This window comes from Artemia sp. Qi Xiang Cuo, chromosome 21 (genome assembly GCF_049724085.1).
Source record: "Artemia sp. Qi Xiang Cuo chromosome 21, ASM4972408v1, whole genome shotgun sequence".
Classification (NCBI taxonomy): domain Eukaryota; kingdom Metazoa; phylum Arthropoda; class Branchiopoda; order Anostraca; family Artemiidae; genus Artemia; species Artemia sp. Qi Xiang Cuo.
In genome coordinates, this window is record NC_142814.1 from 31502636 (window position 1) to 31520888 (window position 18253).

The window sequence follows — 18253 nt, forward strand, 5'->3', positions numbered from 1 at the left end:
AGACTAAGAAATCCAACTCAGAAAAGCCCGAAATAGTAATTTACATATCCCAAATCATAAGTTTCAGACAGCATTCACCTACGAAATACTAAGAAACCTTAGCTCAGAAAAGTCTGAAATAGCCAACTACTCATCCCAAACTCGAAGTTTCAGACAACAAACACCTATGAGTGAATAAGAATCCTAGCTATGAAAAGTCCAAAAAGCAAACTATACCTCCCTAATCATAATTTTCTGAAAGGACACACCTATGAAAGGCTACTAAACCTTAGCTCAGAAAAGCCTGAAATAGCAAACTACACATCCCAAATCATAATTTTCTGACAATACATACCTATGAAAGGCTAAGAAACCTAGCTCAGAAAAGTTAAAAATAGCAAACTGCACATCCCAAATCATAGGTTTCAGACATCACACACCTATGAAAGACTAAGAAATCCAACTCAGAAAATCCCGAAATAGTAATTTACATATCCCAAATCATAAGTTTCAGACAGCATTCACCTACGAAATACTAAGAAACCTTAGCTCAGAAAAGTCTGAAATAGCCAACTACTCATTCCAAAATCGAAGTTTCAGACAACAAATACCTATGAGTGACTAAGAATCCTAGCTATGAAAAGTCCCAAAAGCAAACTATACCTCCCAAATCATAATTTTCTGAAAGGACACACCTATGAAAGGCTAAGAAACCTAGCTCAGAAAAGTCTAAAATAGCAAACTAACCATCCCAAATCATAGGTTTCAGACAACACACACCTACGAATGGCTAAGAAATCCTGCTCAGAAAAGCCTGAAATAGCAACCCACACATCACAAATCATAATGTTCTGACAACACATACCTATGAAAGGCTAAGAAACCTAGCTCAGAAAAGTCGAAAATATCAAACTTCACATCCCAAATCATAGGTTTCAGACACTACACACCTATGAAAGACTAAGAAATCTAACTCAGAAAAGCCCGAAATAGTAATTTACATATCCCAAATCATAAGTTTCAGACATCATTCACCCATGAAATACTAAGAAACCTTAGCTCAGAAAAGTCTGAAATAGCCAACTACTCATCCCAAACTCGAAGTTTCAGACAACAAACACCTATGAGTGACTAAGAATCCTAGCTCTGAAAAGTCCAAAAAGCAAACTATACCTCCCAAATCATAATTTTCTGAAAGGACAAACATATGATTGGCTAAGAAATCTAGCTCAGAAAAGTCAAAAATAGCAAATTAACCATCCCAGATCATAGGTTTCAGTCAACACACACCTACGAATGGCTAAGAAATCCAGCTCAGAAAAGTCAAAAAAATAGCAACCCACACATCCTAAATCATAGGTTTCAGACACCACACACCTATGAAAGACTAAGAAATCCTGTTATGAAAAGTCGGAAATAGCACATTACAGCTCCCAACTCATAGGTTTCAGACAACACTCACCTATGAACAGCTAAAAAACCTAGCTCAGAACTGTCAAAACTCGCAAACTAGTCATCCCAAACTATTTGTTTCAGACAACAAACACCTATGAACGCCTCAGAAATCCAGCTCAGAAACGTCCAACGAAACACACCCCTCACCCCAAATTCTCGGTTTCAGACAACACACACCTATGAAAGACTAAGAAATCCATCTCAGAAAAGTCAAAAATAGCAAACTACATGTCCCAATTCATCGGTTTCAGTCAACACCCACCAACAAAAGACTAAGAAACCTAGCTCAGAAAAGTCAAAAATAGCAAACTATTCATCCCAAACTATTAGTTTCAGTCAACATTCACCTACGAAATACTAGAAAACCTTAGCTCAGAAAAGTCTGAAATAGCAAACTATACTTCCCAAATCATACTTTTCAGACTTGTCTTAACTATGATAGTCTAAGAAATCCAGCTCAGAAAAGTCGAAAATAGCAAACTACACATCCCATATCATAGGTTTCAGACACCACACACCTATGAAAGACTAAGAAATCCAACTCAGAAAAGTCCAAATAGCAAACTACATATCTCAAATCATAAGTTTCACTCAACACACACCAACGAAAGGCTAAGAAACCTAGGTCATAAAAGCCTGAAATAGTAAACTACTCATCCCAAAGTATTGGTTTCAGTCAACACACACCTACGAATGGCTAAGAAATCATGTTCAGAAAAGCCTGAAGTAGCAAACTACACATCCCAAATCATAGGTTTCAGACAACTCAAATCAACGAAAGACGGGTGCTCGGGGAGCGCCTTTGAGGGTTTGTGGGGCCCTGGAGGGCCGATGGTCTTTGGGGTGCTGGGGGGGACCTTGGGGGACGCGGGGAGTGGCTTGGGTGGCGGGGGAGGCCTTTGGGGGGGCGGGGGGGGCTTGTGGGTGCCTGGGAGACATTGGGGGACGGGTGGTGGGCCTTTGGGGTGCCGGTGGCCATTTGGGATCCCGGGGGACCTTTGAGGAACATGGGAGGGCATTTGGGGCAGTTGGGGGCCGGTGGAGGGCCTTTGGGACCCCATTGGTCCGTTGGGAGCTCGATGGGCCTTTGGGGGGCCCGGGGATGGCCTTTGGGGGTCTGGGTGGGCCTTTGGGGGCGCTGGTGGCCCTTGGGAGCTTGGGGGCCTGGGGCGGTGGCTTGGGGGCATGGCCTTTGGGAGCTGGGGGCCTTTGAGGGTCCGGGTGGGACAGTTGGGGGCCTGGGGGACATTTGGGGACCGGTGGAGGGCCTTTGGGAGCTTGGGGGGCCTTTGAGGACCGGGGGGTTCCTTCGGGGTTGGAACCCTTTGGGGTTGGGGTAGGAGGATTGGAACCCTTTGGGGTTGGGTTAGAGGACCTCACAACACTGTTCAAATGAAACTTGTGTATTATAACGACCACAGAGTTTCACCATTAAATTCTCTTCTAAAATCTTTCCTAAAATCATCTTTTAAAATGTCTCTAACCGTTTCGCCGAAATAGTTCCATAACCTGTCTAAAACGGTTTCGCCTAAATAATCCCTAAACGTAAATTCAGCGTGTTCCTTTGTTATTGGCATCTCTGCGCTAACGCATTTCAAATTAATATGAAACCTTTTCGCGCGCTAGAACAATTCATCGCTAAGATGCTTCTTGCCTAATTGTGTCCATGGCCTTTGGTTATTAATATCCTTTGGAGTTCGACCAAAAGAGTTGTTTCCGAGGCAAAGATATTAATGACTTGGATCTATTCCTGGAGAATCGTTTCTAGGCGAAAATTTTTAAAGTCTGATAGATGATGTCATTGATTGATTGATCTGTCAAGAAAGGGAAATTAATTTGTTGTTTCTAAGGGGAATTATTGATTCACGATAGGTGAATTGTGGTCGACAGCACAGGTGTTCCAAATTCCGGGTTTTTGTTGTTGTAAGTGCACGCTCTCAGCAAATGTCAAGGTCGTTGTTGTTGTTGTTGACACACTTTGATTACGCAATCAATTTCTCGGAAATTCACTTCCCCCTCGAGACCTAGATCAATAACATTGTTCCCTTTAGAATTCAATGCGCATGTGCAACCTTCGCCCCGGAGCTATTACACATAGAAACATCAAATAAATCGATCTTGGAAAAAGAGGTCATTGACCCCATTACGTAATCTTTCTCCCTAGGGAGGCTATGCCCTTATTAGGAGTACTGACAGTATTCTATGCCCATATATGGTGTGCTGTCACGACCTTTAGGGTCATCTCTACTTATAAAACGGGGTCGAAACACACTTTTTGTACAGCCAGCTGTTTGAAATACAATCAGTCAGTCGGGTACCCAGAACAATCCGTGGGTAATTTCTCTGGAAAACATCTAGCAAATCTCTATCCGTTTTTCGGAGCGCTCATGCTTGAGAACTATATTTGAGCACTATCACCACAGTAGCTTCCAATATTTTAATCTTGGTTTTGAACTTTTTTCAACTGTTAAGAAATACCCTGACACTTGGATATTCTACTTTTAACATCTTCACTACTCCCATCGTTTTTACCAATAATTTTACGAAGGTAAGTGAAGCTATTAACCTGATATATCTTTTCGTTGCCCAACATCACCTTTTCATCTTCACGTATTCGTAGCTTTAGCGACTTACTAAGATTACCTCAGTCAGACTAGCATTAGCTCAGAGAGACTACCTGAAATAAATGTATTCACAGTACTGGATTGAATACAGCGTTATCCAGCTACAAAGTAATGCTTACATTGGAAAAAGATTGAACTCTCGAAGAAAAAGTTACATATGTGGAATTTAAATTATCCGTATATTTTTCAAATGTAATATAAATTACCGCATATAGGCAACTGGACCTCCCTTCACTATTGCTAAATTTTTAGCTAAAACACATTTTGCATCTTGCTTAAATCAGAATAATCCAAGGATCCTCAATCTGTATAATTGCCGGTACAAAATGGGCCCATTATACATCGAACATCTAAGAAGCTGGACAATTTGTAGTTTGTTTTTTGAAAAATGATTCTATGTTTCTTATCTCTATCTTCTTTTTCTTTCTATTTCCTTGTAAAGAAAGCAATTTTTATTTTGTTGTTACTGACAGAAAGTATTGGTTGATTTTTCCAGTGCCTTTTTGAAACACCTTTCTCAAATTTTCTGTTTTTACTTTATTTTCATGTTTTAGTTTCTTTTCCAGAAATTAAATATAAACATTGGATTATTTGAAGGAGATTGGAATATTGGAAGAGATATATCAGTTGAACGCGACCTCGACGTAAGAATCGCTGACTATGTCAGTAACACCTACCTCCTTTCCCGTACAATGCAGGTTCCATTTTCCCTGCAAGTTGCACGACAAACACTGAGATGGTACGACCACTTTCTACGAATGTCACAAGAAATCCCTTATCGCATCGTATTTGATTTTAACCCTCTGGTCCGTGGATGGGAACGACCATAGAGTCGCCCAAGAGTAAGATGGTCCGACTGTCTAGATTACTTTCTAAGTAAGGCATGCATAAGACCTGAAGATGCACCCCCGGCAGCGCAAGATCAAGTTTGCTGGAGAAGGATAGTGTCAGTAAAAGGGACCCTAGTACTCCCACGAGTCACCCCTGCTGCCATCTACAATTTAGTCTAACTCTGTACGAACACCATATATGGGCATGGAATCCCCAGGGAGAACACGTTTCCGAGAACTTGATTGCGTAATCGATTGGGAATTGTTGTTGTTGTTCGTCCAAGTGCACGCTAGGGAGAATGCTATTATCCGATAACGGGAAACAGAATCACATGTCTCCTTCTAAGCCAATCAGAGAGTCGGTTACATCTCCTTCTAAGCCAATCAGATGGCTGGTTACATATTATCGGGAGAGGATTGCAGGTAATATAAGAAAAGGATTTTTTCTATAGTTTTTATTAGTCTGTGAATAGAATTCAAAGGAGTGAGAAGAAGAAGAACAGTTTGACTTTACTCATTTGGATATATATTTGTGTTGATGATGATGACGAGTGGAATGTTTACCCTATTAGAAGTTGATGGCAATAATACAAGAGCACCAAACATTGCGGTGGAAATCATGAGAGGATCACAGCTTTGTCTGGAATGGGATGAAGTATATGCAAGATATGTGTATCCTTGAGCAAATTTAAAATGGAGGATCAATTACGTTTCCCTGCAAAAGTTGATATAGCACATGTGAATAGACTACAATGTGCTTTAAGTGCATTAGTGAAACATACCGAAGACAATAAACTGTATCGCTAATTGTACGTGCTTAGTATTATGGTTGTTGTAATTCTTCAATAAAATTGTTTCGAAATAAAAAATGTTCCTTTTCTTTTCTGGTCAGGTTAGGTTAGGTTAGGGCTAATGAATCAGGGCCAGTCTGGAGTCAGCAGTCAGAGTGAAAGGATTGAAAAATGAATAAATTTGAGAAAGAGAGAATTAGTTTGAATCTAGTGTTTATGGAAAAACATTTGATTTCGGATGACGATTTTCTTGAGTTATCCCTTCAACGGAAGATATTCTCTCGTCAGCGAACACTTGAAAATATAATAAAAGCTGATTCTCTCCCATTGGACTATTGTATGCAACTTTTAAAATGTGAATGAAGTGTTTATAGTCATTTGATTGATATATTAATTGGAACAAAGCAGAATCATATCGTGGATACACTTTTGAAAACATTGCCAATGGATTCAATGCAGATGGCTCCTCCTTCGAAGGAGGTAACGTCACAGAGCTACTCCTCCCCCATTCCTCCACCTTGAATTTATCGAACGAGGATCAGTTTCGTTTTAGCTGTGAGAGAGTCAAGTGACATTGGAAACCAAAAATGTTCTATACATGTCCACTGTGCATGTACACTCCTGCCAGTTGGACTCAATGTGAGAATTGTACAATTATTGATGACTATAGTGAAAAGTGTAAATTATGTAATCCTTGTAAATTACATAGAGGCTTTTAAAGGATGTAATTCATCTCTTGAGGTGTGTGACTCTCACCCTAGAGGACACCTGTGCTCCAATTGTCACTATGATAAATGTGATCAGTGGGAGAATACTTACCCCGCTATGATTGGAAAGAATCCCAAACGTGATTTTAGTTTATTTTTACAAGATTTGTATCTACGTGGATTTAAGTTTTTCGGGGAGGAGGAGTCAGGTCTACGATTCAACTGTTGGGGCACCAAGATAATTTGGTTTCTACGTCATCGTTGCGATGACACTGCCTACTATGACTATAAGCCAAGTGATTTTTATTTGGCAGTTACCGAGTGTGATTCACCATTTGAAAACACTGTATGTGATATTGCTTCAAATAGACAGATGGAAACTCGTGAATTTCATTATATGAATGCAAAAAGTATCATTGACTATACAAAGAGATATGACAAGAGTGGTTACATTGTACTGTAGAAAATGTGACCCTGACTTTGCAGTCTATCAAGATCAATATACAGTGAATCCAAATGATTTACCAGCATTAGTGGTTCACGACAGATGTCTATACACCGAAGAAGAAGAAATCTAAATTGAAAATTTAAAGACATTGTTGTATACATATGCATTTTATTAATAAACAAATTCCCAAACATTTTGTAAGCACTTTACTCGTAGGTCAGTGAAATCAATATTATATAGGTCTGAGAGGATATTTTCCACTAGAAAGTCGTTCAGACGTGGATTGTCACCAGGAACGTGGGTACACTGCGTGTAAGTATAACCACAGCATTGGAATACACAGTATAGTATTGCATGGAAGCCACAGCTTTTAGTCGTTAGATCTTGCACCCTCTTCCGATTTTGAATAATAGTTTTACCACTGCTCTCAATATAGTTGCTGATGTGGGGTGTGTAAAATGTATAGGGTAGACCAAGAGGAACAAAAAATTCAATCGTTTTCATTTTTTGAAAGATGCAATGCCAATGACCCGTCAGCACAGTCGACGGACTGCTATTAACAATAATTAAGCTATTGTTCACACTTTAAATTTTTCCAAGAAAGTCATCCGGCAGACAATAGGATTTGTACTGGGACATGTAGGGATCCATATTAAATACATTGATTATTTGACTGGTGTTCATGGTGCCAAGTCTAGTAGAACACTGCCTTCGGGAGTGATTTCCCAATAGGTTTCATATTGATTTAGTGAGATTAGTGCAATACTCTCTGCCAATGGGTCGGCAAATGTACACTCTAAACGCACACTCCCCGTACGTACTATACTCATATCCTGTGTGCCAGACAAATCCAATACAATGATACCATGTGTTTTAGCAAACATATCTTCGGTTATACCATTTTCAAATTGTTGCAAATCGTGATCTAGGGTTTGCATGGTCAACTCACACAATGTTCTATAGGATTTATCAAAAGATAGATTGTAGAGTGAGATGCCGTTTACTTTGCACACAAGAGATGAAAGTCCAAAAATCTCGAATTTATGTGGGCATCCAGTCCACGATCCTATTGCACTAGCGCTTTTTACAAATGACAAAGCGAGTTTTGACGGAATTTCGCCATTGATAAAGGATGAATCGGTGAAGGTGCGTGACCCCATGGCAATATGACGTTGATTGGTGTTTGTATGAGGAACAAGTAGTACAATATTGTTACCATTAGCTCTCAGTTTTTTCCACTGCCAAAGCAACAGAACTCCAGACCTGTTGTTTCCGTACATGAAGTATTGCCGAGGTGAGGGAGAGACTTACATTAGTATTGGCAGCAAGTTCTTTTCTCAATATGAAATTGGATGGTGCAAGCGACAGTTTTATATCCACTTTAATATTGGGCGGTAGCCATTGTGGTATATTAAATATTTCATGATATATTTTTCCAACTAGATGTAATTCACAGGTTGTAGCATTTTTAAGTGCATCTGTACTATCAGTATTAGTAATATATTCATATCCATTGGAGGTGCCTCTCAATTCCTTATATGACTTCGGTATCATCAGCATGAATTGCATATAGCTTGTATAATTTGAGAGTCCATAAAGTAGTCTTCATTGGAATAAGTTTGAAGGTGGATATTATCGGAGAGGGGTTGTTGAGGATAAAATTGTTCATAGTATCCATGCTTGACACTCACATCAACATTTTCAGCATTGAATAGATTCAATGAGGCGGTGATTGAAGGTTGAGAATCCTTATGCGGTAGGTAAGACATCTTAGGAAAAAAAAATCTAGTTTCGATTTAACAATTCTCTTCCTGGGACTTCTTCTTCTGTTTACAGTACGTGTCGGCTTTTTCCTTCTTTTCTTAGACAAGAGTGGTCATGTCTGTTGTTTCTAACATGAGTGGAGACTGATGAGCGATGCAGTGTTTCTTGGACTTTTTAAACCTTTAACGTTCTGTTTTAATTTCTCGCCAAGGGTTCGCGCACTGGACGTAAGATTTTCCGAAGCACTTTTTTTTAAGTCCTTGCCAGAGCCCCAATCGTATAGTGTAGAAAATGCAAAATCTGTTGCTGCTGGTACAAGATATTTTCTTGCCAGTGGTAGTGAAGAGCGAAACAGCTTAGCAAACCAACGGCCAAGACCATAACCAGACATTGACGAGCGACCTTTGTAATAGTCCATTCCATTGCCCTGTTGTCTTCGGCCAAGAGTATTAACATAGCAGGCAATATCAGGACAAGTGAATACCACTTTTTTATTAGACATCTTGTTGTTGTTGTTGAACGATGGGACGAAAATGGCATGTAATCACAGCCAAACCTTTTGAAATTGCTATGGGATCACTTAATTCAGTTCTTAGTGTTAACTGACAGAGTTCCAAATAGGAAGGGCTTACCGGAATATACTGAAGATTCTTTATATTGTAGTGATGAACATGTTCTTGATTGGTTTTTTTGTTCAAGAACTCGTAGGAGGGGAACATTTGAATTACCAACCCGAGATGTTTCCACAAATGAAGCGTAGAGAAATATACAAGTGTCCGTGGAGAAGGCAGGTGGGTAGTCAGCAAAAATGAAATTGGTGTTTCTGGCACTTTTACCGTTGATTATATTGAGCTTAAAGCCAAGAACATCCTTTAGATTATCATTGAGAATAACCTTTTCACTGGTAATAGGTGAACTAATGTAGATCTTGCCCTCCTCCTTTGAATAGTTGAAATGAAAAGCTCCGTTTTTACGAGCGGAAATTCTTTTATTAATAGAACAACATAAATCATTCATACAGGTGAGTTCCTCGTAGGGTAATTCAATATATGGATAATCCATCCAATTGATATTTTGAATTTGTTCTTGATCACCTAAGGATGATGGTGGCGGCCAATCATAGGGTCTAATTTTTATTTCATATTTACGATCTTTTCTCAGATTGTCGTAGTTATTTTTGAGAATACAGTCGACAAGAGCCACTTCATACTTTCCCTCGTCGAATTTGATGGTGGGGGAGAGATTCGTCCAAAAATCACTTGTTTTATTCAAGTCATTGTAGAGAGGATCGGAAACATTGGACATGAAAGTCACACAGAAATCATTGGGCATTGTTAAAGTCTTCAGCACTGACCCAAGAATCGAAATCAGAGTTGTATCCTAGCCAGCAAACAAGCAATTGTCTCTTGCCCCTACGAGTACGACTCTTTAATATCTTTTCAATTTGATAAATTTCACTAGTGTTTCTAACTTTTTGCAGTTAATATTCATAAAAACCGCCGAGAATCTCATCATCTTTGGTGTCTCGCAGTCAATATGTTGTGGGTTTGATATCTAAAATTTTGGAAGCTTTAATAGTTTTGATGCTTCATAAATAATATCTCTTTTCAAAAATATTGATGGTTCTATTAATCGAACAACCTCACCGATAGTATATTTACTCTTCACATTTTTTTTCTTTTACACCATTGGAGTATTGATTTAGAAAAGCATCAAATGTATTTTTACTGCAATGAACTTCACGAGGGCTTGAGTTGGACAGAGATCGATGAGGTCGATGGTTGTATATCCGCATGGTTTTATCTAAATCATGAATAAAAGCAAATGTATTTTCAGTGTACAAAATCTGGAAATTAATAGACGAATCGTTCTTATTAATCGTTCAGCCAATGCAGCCTTTATCGGGCTGTGACTATGATAAAGTGTTGTATTATATTTCAATAAAACCTATTGCACATGAGGATTAACAAATTCCCTACCACGATCCGATGGAATTTTTCTATAGCAATCCTGTTCAAGAATACTTTCAATGGCCGGAGCAACTTCAACACCTCTCTTTGACCGTAATGGAATGGCATACGCATAGCGACTAAGGACACTGATAGCCACCAGAATATATTTGTAGGGTGCATTGTGACGCCGTTGAATTGCGTCTAAAGTTAAAATATCCGTTTGCATTATATGCAGAGGGAAAAAGGCTATATTTTATCGTTATTGTTTGACTCGAAACCTGTGACTCAAATGCAGTGTGTAAAGCGGTTCATTCTGTAGATACTCTTTTGTTTTTTTTAATGTGCTGTTGAAGACAACCTTAGAAAGTGTTTTGGGAAAACTTAAACTTCCCGCTTCGCCAATATTTTCATAAACACCTTTCAGAACTTCATACATTTTGAACGCAAACACGTAGTGTAATATCCACTCCCCTTTTGCACACTGGTGGATGAATCAATTCGTCTTTTCTTTTGACTAGCAGCCACAGGTGTTATATAATCATTACTGCGGCTGCTGCTCCTTGTATTTTCAATTATTGAATCTTCTTACTTTTTAAATGGTGTTGGTAGTGTTGTTGGAGGACTATTTTCTCTTAGTTTCTTTAGAATTTGCTTATTGCCAATAAAACTTTTGGGGAAGTTTGATACACTTAGAAAGGTGTAGAGATTATTGTCAAAGGATAAAAGTCCTTTACGATTCGTCACCATATCACAAATTAAATCAACTAGATTATAACTTTTTCCATGAATTATAATTCGTTTCCCTCTGCTATCGACCTGAACTTTATGTTCACCAGTTTCCAACATGAGATAGGATAATATTCTTTTACTGTGTTCTCGATAGGTGACTGGTAATAGGTTTCCAATTTTCGATACCATTGAATCCAATTTTTTCTCCTTTCATTGCAGTGCTGCTGATGCAGAATCTTTAGATGTTTCCTGTTTAGAGGGATCGGTAACAGCGGCGGTGGGTCTCACGATAAGGTTTATGTTTGTCCACGCGTCGCAATGCATCTTGAAGTAAAAGCAGTTTTTTGTCATCGGCAATATTCTCATCATTATTGAATTTGCTTAGATTGTCTTCAAAATAATCAACAGGTGGTAAAAAAAGTTCAAATGGTGTCAATTTATAGGGTTTAGCAATTTTTGAGATAAAGAAGTTTAAGAGACCTGCATCGTTCTACATCGAATTTGTGAAAAAGTTTTTAGCAGGTAGGAGGGAACATTTTCGTTTAAACATATTCCCCTCGCTTCTACGTTTCGGTATACGTCCTATGAACCACTGCTGCGATACCGTTGTCTAACGCCTTCTGGCAGTTGAGCATTACCCTTGGTTAAATTTAAACAAAGTTCAGATATTAGATTAATGAAATCATTGTCAACATCATGTCTGAGTATGGCCTTCCTGAGCAAGGGTTTTGAAGTGCTTAAAACGGAAAATAAATGCCGTTGTTTATGTAGTTTCTTTAGTGTCATAACTACGACTACTACCCTTTTCTACTGTTCACCGGAAGATATACTGTAATTTCATTGTTTAAAATGTCGCTGACAATATGTCGATCGTCGGGCGTGCTCTGATTAAGATCTAGCAAATTGGAATCATAGGTTTTATTAGTCGCCTGAGTATACGCTGACAACAGAAATTTAGGGGCGCCGGGGTATATTTGTTTATTGAGAGTTATTAGCGAGCTAGAATCATGAACAACTCGATAGATAATATAGACAGTGCAATTCAATGCAAGGGTTTGCATACATTTGCTCTGATGAAACAGATTGTGTAGAACTAGGGTTACGGAAATCTATTCATGGTGGGAGTAAAAGGTGAACAACTTTAACATTTCCTGTGGGAACAGTCCAATAGATTCAGTCAAATCATCAATAATTTGCCTTGATTTCAGTTCAATATTACAGAAAACATCAAATTCCCGTATGAATTTTATTGGTCTGGTTGAGTAAATAGCTTTTATTTGATCGCAGGACTATTACAAAATACTAAAACCATAATAAGTTTTCTTTGGTTTTTCAAAAAACATTTTCTGACAATTTTGAATTATTTTAGCTAAAAGTATTGTTTTCCCCGACATTGAGGGACCACACAGAAACAATCTGAAGGGTGTTTTAAATTGATATATGCTGCTGCTGCTGTTGCTGACAAAAGTTGGACTACAACTAACTGTAAATCATACGTTTCCAATGAATAAGTAGTAGTAATAATTTTCCCATAGACCTATCTAGTACAAGAACAACAAAAACATATTTTCATGGTCATTTATTCAACATGAAAACTCTATTTGTTCAACATGAACAACAGCAACTACATAAGAATGACACTTTTTCAACAAGAACCCTGAGAAAAAACATTGTTTCATGGTCATTTATTTGCAACATGAAAACTCTATTTGTTCAACATGAACATGAACAACAACATAAAAATGACACTTTATATACAACATAAATAAAAAAAACACTTTTGTACATGAACAGCAAGAACAGCAAGAACAACAATAACACTTATTGTCATAAAAAAACACTTTTTGTCGAACATCACTCTATGTACACTAGTACACACAGTAGCACACTATTTGTACAACAGCACTTGAAAACAACAAAAACACATGAAAAAAGACACTTAAACAAATTTGATAGAAGAGTTGAACATAATGAATTTAAAAGGGGGTCCCCCCACCCCCCTCCGGGGCCACGGGGCCGAAGGCCAGTCGCGGGCTGGACCCCCCACCCCCCGGGGCAGAAGGCCAGCCATGGGCGGGACCCCCCTCCCCGGGAGCCGCGGGGCCAAAGGCCGGCCGGAGGCGGGACCCCCCACCCCGCGGGGCTGAAGGCCGGCCGAGGGAGGGACCCCCCACTCCCAGGGGCCGCGATGGAAAAAACTGTATACAATAGTTGTCGTCACTGCTGTAGGTTAGGTTGGGTTCGGTCAGTGGTGGTAAAGATGAGATTGGGTCAGTAATTTATGAAAGGCTGGTGGTTAGGGTTAGTTAATTTATGAAAGGTTAGTTGGTTAGGTTGGGTTAGCCTCATTTATCCAGGCCAAGTTGATTGTGAAAGTCTGTGCAGTCAGATCGCTCTGAAATAAGGTAGTGGACATATGGCAGTACACTCAGACCATTTTCAAGCACATAAACTTTGTCAGATATACATGACATTGCATTTTTTCCACTCTCACAGTATAATTTCTGTACTGTAGAGAGCGAATTGCAAGCACTTGTACTCTCGGCACTAGGCTACTTTCTACACGGTCTCTGTACGCGCTCATGTTGAAATTGCTCTTTACAAAATGTGTAGGCACCCCTTTACACGCCTGCTTTTCATCCCCATTATGAGTTTCCACGCAATAAAATTTAGAACCCGGGAACACCCCCCAGGATATCAAATCACTCCCCGTCTCTGATTATAGCATTAATAGTTGGTTGGGGGCTTGACGTTTCACCAACTCGGGGTAGAGGGACGGATTCCAGTTGGTGAAATCTATCCGCGAGCTTATGTGTTCCCCATTTTCTAGATCACCCAATAAATCCTCGGTTTTTACCTTTAACAGCAGGGAATATGTATCCCCGTAGTAAACTTGAACCTCCCCCGCCCGTGGCCATTGCACCTTACACACATTGTAAAAAAATGACAACATGAGCTTTTTGGAAATTTCAAGTACTGAACTACCTCCTGCTATATTCTTGTTCAGTACCACATTTCGCTTTTTCCTGTGTAGAAGAACCATGCCAGCCTCTATGCTCGTGAACGATCTAAAATTGGGGTCGGCAATAATTCGTGCACACTCTAGAGGATCAGTCATGACGTCGCAGCGAGATCTGTTGTGTTTACTTTCACACATTCTGCAAAACGCGGAATTTAGAACGAATCTATACATTTCCATCTCTAGTTTAGAGTTTGCCCAAGAGCTTTTATCAACAAAAGTGTCGATAAACGTTTTCAAATATGGTTTCTGATTGAATTGCAGGACCCTATGTATTTTGGTGATCTTGAAACCATTGTTCACCATCCAGTGCAAAAGCTTATGGTGAACAACGATATTCTCCTTAGGGTCCAAATCAGCAATCAGTTTTTGCTTAGAAGGGGTCCAGTGCATCCCCATATCCTCAATCAATGATTAATTTTAGGGGCTTAGTGAGCCCCTGCTCACGGGTCGATTGATACAGGGAAAAACAAAATCTCTGACTGAATTGTGAAACGCCAGAGGAATGTGCCCGTCAATTTCAAAGAACCATCCTTGTGGCCCATTGTCCTCGAAGGTGTTAATGTCGGGGAACTCACAAGGATTCTCAAGCCATTTATAGTTACCACACGGCAAAGAGTAGTGAGACATTGCCAAGGGGTACAATGAGTTCATGTCCAAGAACACTGCATTTGACTTTGCAGCGGTGTTGCTGTTTTGTCCGCTCGGATCCGTTGAAAAGACACGATCCCCATGAAAAACATACCCTCCCCTCATTGAACGCTTTACAAAGAGGTGCTGATCTACGTTGGTGATTAGACCTATTTCCTCCCTTCTAATTTTTAAAATCAAGTCCATCACCAAATGCGGCGTGGAAAAATAATAACCTATATCCTGTCCGAACTCTGAATGGATTTTGGTTGTGGTCTGACGAACTATACCCAATAGAGTTAAATCGTCACTGGTCAAGTAAAGTCAAAAATAGTCCCATCGATTTTTATACTTCCCGTTCGCCCATACCTTCTTTGAAAATTACTAGTTCTCGGATGTGTATTAACTGTTGGTGAGTGAATTGTAAAAAACCTTCAATTGGAGGTAGTTTTACCTCGCTTAAGCGAGCGCCAGAACAGTAATAGTCGTATGCGTATACACCTTTACAGGTCAATAGGTCATACATTTCACTGTCTGGAAAGTGCTGTTTAAGCAAAGGAAAACTATCATCAATGCCTTGGCAAAATAACTAAAGGAATCTAAAAACCTGATTTTATTCCAACACGTATGCCCATTATTTACTACCTGCCATTTCAGCTTGAGAAGCAACAGCTTCTCGGCCGATTTGGGAATAATGTTATATGTAAATGAATTATTTACCCATGGACTGTCTACTCCCCCTCCCCCCCTGTGCATCCATGCCAGTGCCGGTAAAATAAATTTTAAATCATAATTTGAATTGTGGATAAAAACTGGGATAAAAAACTGCTGGCTAACGTTTAAGTTACACGATTGATGCGCAACTCCTCTAAAATTACTACCCCCAGAGGATATTTCCTACCACACGTGATTGTGACTTTCCCCCTCACCCCTCTTTTACCTTTAGTCCCCTTATCCCCCTCTTCAAACTCCCCCTTACAAACCCAGCATATTTTTGATTTTTAATCGCGAGACGATCCTCTGCAGACAACACCATAGGATAATGCGTATTTCTCAAACGAGAAATAGCGCCATTAGCTGTGCCAATTAATTTAGTCAGTGCCTTGATCATGCACTCTCCCTCATCCAATGTTTCTACTATTTCTAACAACTGCATGGTGTTAGAATTGTCTCTTTGGGCGTGGGCATATGAGACTACAATAGCTTGATGTTCTTTGATTCGGTTTGGAAATCGAGGATCGTTCACTTCCACCAGCTTTGCCTCACAATCCAAAGATATTTTGTTGCTCTGGAGGAGGGTGTTTTGAAAATTTTTAAAAGGTAAAATGGCCCTATCCCCTGAAACCGTTTCCACTGACTGGTAGCCATGCCGTCTACAGTGCTTCATATGATTTTGCAACTTTAATTCTGTCCAAAATCGAGACAGGCATGTCGGACAGTAGAAACATACCCTCCTTTTCTTACCCTCCCCAAGAACTCTACTGATGTCTGTGATTGGGTTAAAATGGCCAATTGAATTGGCTAGGTCACTATATGGTGGTGTGTACAACAACCAAACCCAGTGTTTGACCAATTCAATCGACGGGTCCCTTACTGGGAAGACCACCCCCTTCTTTTTTGAACGAACCCCATCTTCAAATTCTGTTTCATAATAAACCATAGTGACGCCAATATTTAAATGAGCATTGGCCGTTTCAAGAAAATCAATGGATCTAAGCATTACGGTGTAGTTTATCTCTAAATACGCGAAATCTGTAATGGGAAAATTGGACACTTCATTCCCATATACAGATCAATGATCCAAATTTGTCTTTGATGTGTTATCTGCTAGAGGCTCGAAATGCTGATACGAGGAAAGCGTACTTGAAACATTTATGATCTGTTTCAAAACAGATCCGCTGGACACCACGACAACCTGCTAAATCTCAATTATATTTTAAAACTGTATCCCTATCATACCCACCTGCCCCCCCTCTTAAAATAAAATCTTTCTTAAATTTACAGATATTAACACTTAAATTTTTGACATAAAGAACTACTGACCCGCTCCCGTTTTCGCTATAATTCTCGAGATGCGTAATAATATGACCTATCCACTCGGAAAAAGCACCCTCAAAATTCTCTAAATTTGGATGGATCACGAGCATCTCGGTAAACCTCGCTTTTCCCCTCATTGAAATAAAATACCTTTAAAGCAATTGAAACCTTAATCGAATCCCTCCCCCCTCCCCAAAATTGAATTTAGTTCTCCTGCAGTGCATGAATTCTATCTACATAGTCATGCACTATTTCTACGGGGCCAAACATAAAAATACCACACAAAAGCGAATTAAATGGGTCACCAAAAAGTGCAGTGTAGACAACTATTGCATTTAAAATTGTGTTTGATAGCTGAAATTCAGGGAATGATGTAAATTGGGTATTACCCTCCCCCTCCCCCTCTTGTATATTATTATCATCAAAACCCCCTCCCCCTCCACATTGTTCAATAATAGAGTTGTTCGAAGCCACTTCATTCGATTGAAGTGGATATAGGTTATCAGGGGCTAGAGAAGGTGGGTTCCCTGTTAATTCTCAGCTAAAATCGTCTAAAAGCTGTCAGGTGTTTGGACTCAGCAAAGGTAAGTCCCCCTGGTCAACTGTGCTATTATCATTATTAAAAAAATCACCTAAAAACTCATCAATATTATCTGCAATATCGTTAATTATATTGTCCCATGTTGAATTGTTGGGGAAGTCCACAGGCGTTTCCTGTCCTACTCCAACTGACGAGCAGGGGGGAGATGTTGAATATGGAACCAAAGCGACCTATCAATGAAAAATAGATTGTTATTAAAGTCTCTAAATCACCCCTAATGGTTTTAAAAAAAATTGGACTATTATTGCTTGAAAAGACGCTTATAAGCAGTAGCATATACACTACTCAATATATTCTGAAAGTTCCAACTTAACGAAAATCTAAAAGATGACATAGAAGGTTTTGATTTTGTTCAAACAAGTCCCCCCTCAATTTCCACTATTTAATGCTCCCCTCCGACCCGGCCCAGCGGACCCTCCCCGCGGTGCTTGGTGACCGCCCTCACCCCTGTATACGATAATTGACCTGATTAAAAAAGGGGGGAACAATTTTTCTTTTAATATCTTTGACAGGCTTTGACTGTCTGATCGACTGATGAAATGAGTCGATTGTTAGAAGACCGAATCCTTTAAAACTATAATATTCTAGTGAAAAACAGCATTTTGAGATAAAAAGAATCTATTTCTATCAGTAATTGACTAGAAATTAACGAAAAATATTATTATGAGGTTGAACAGATAGCGAAAA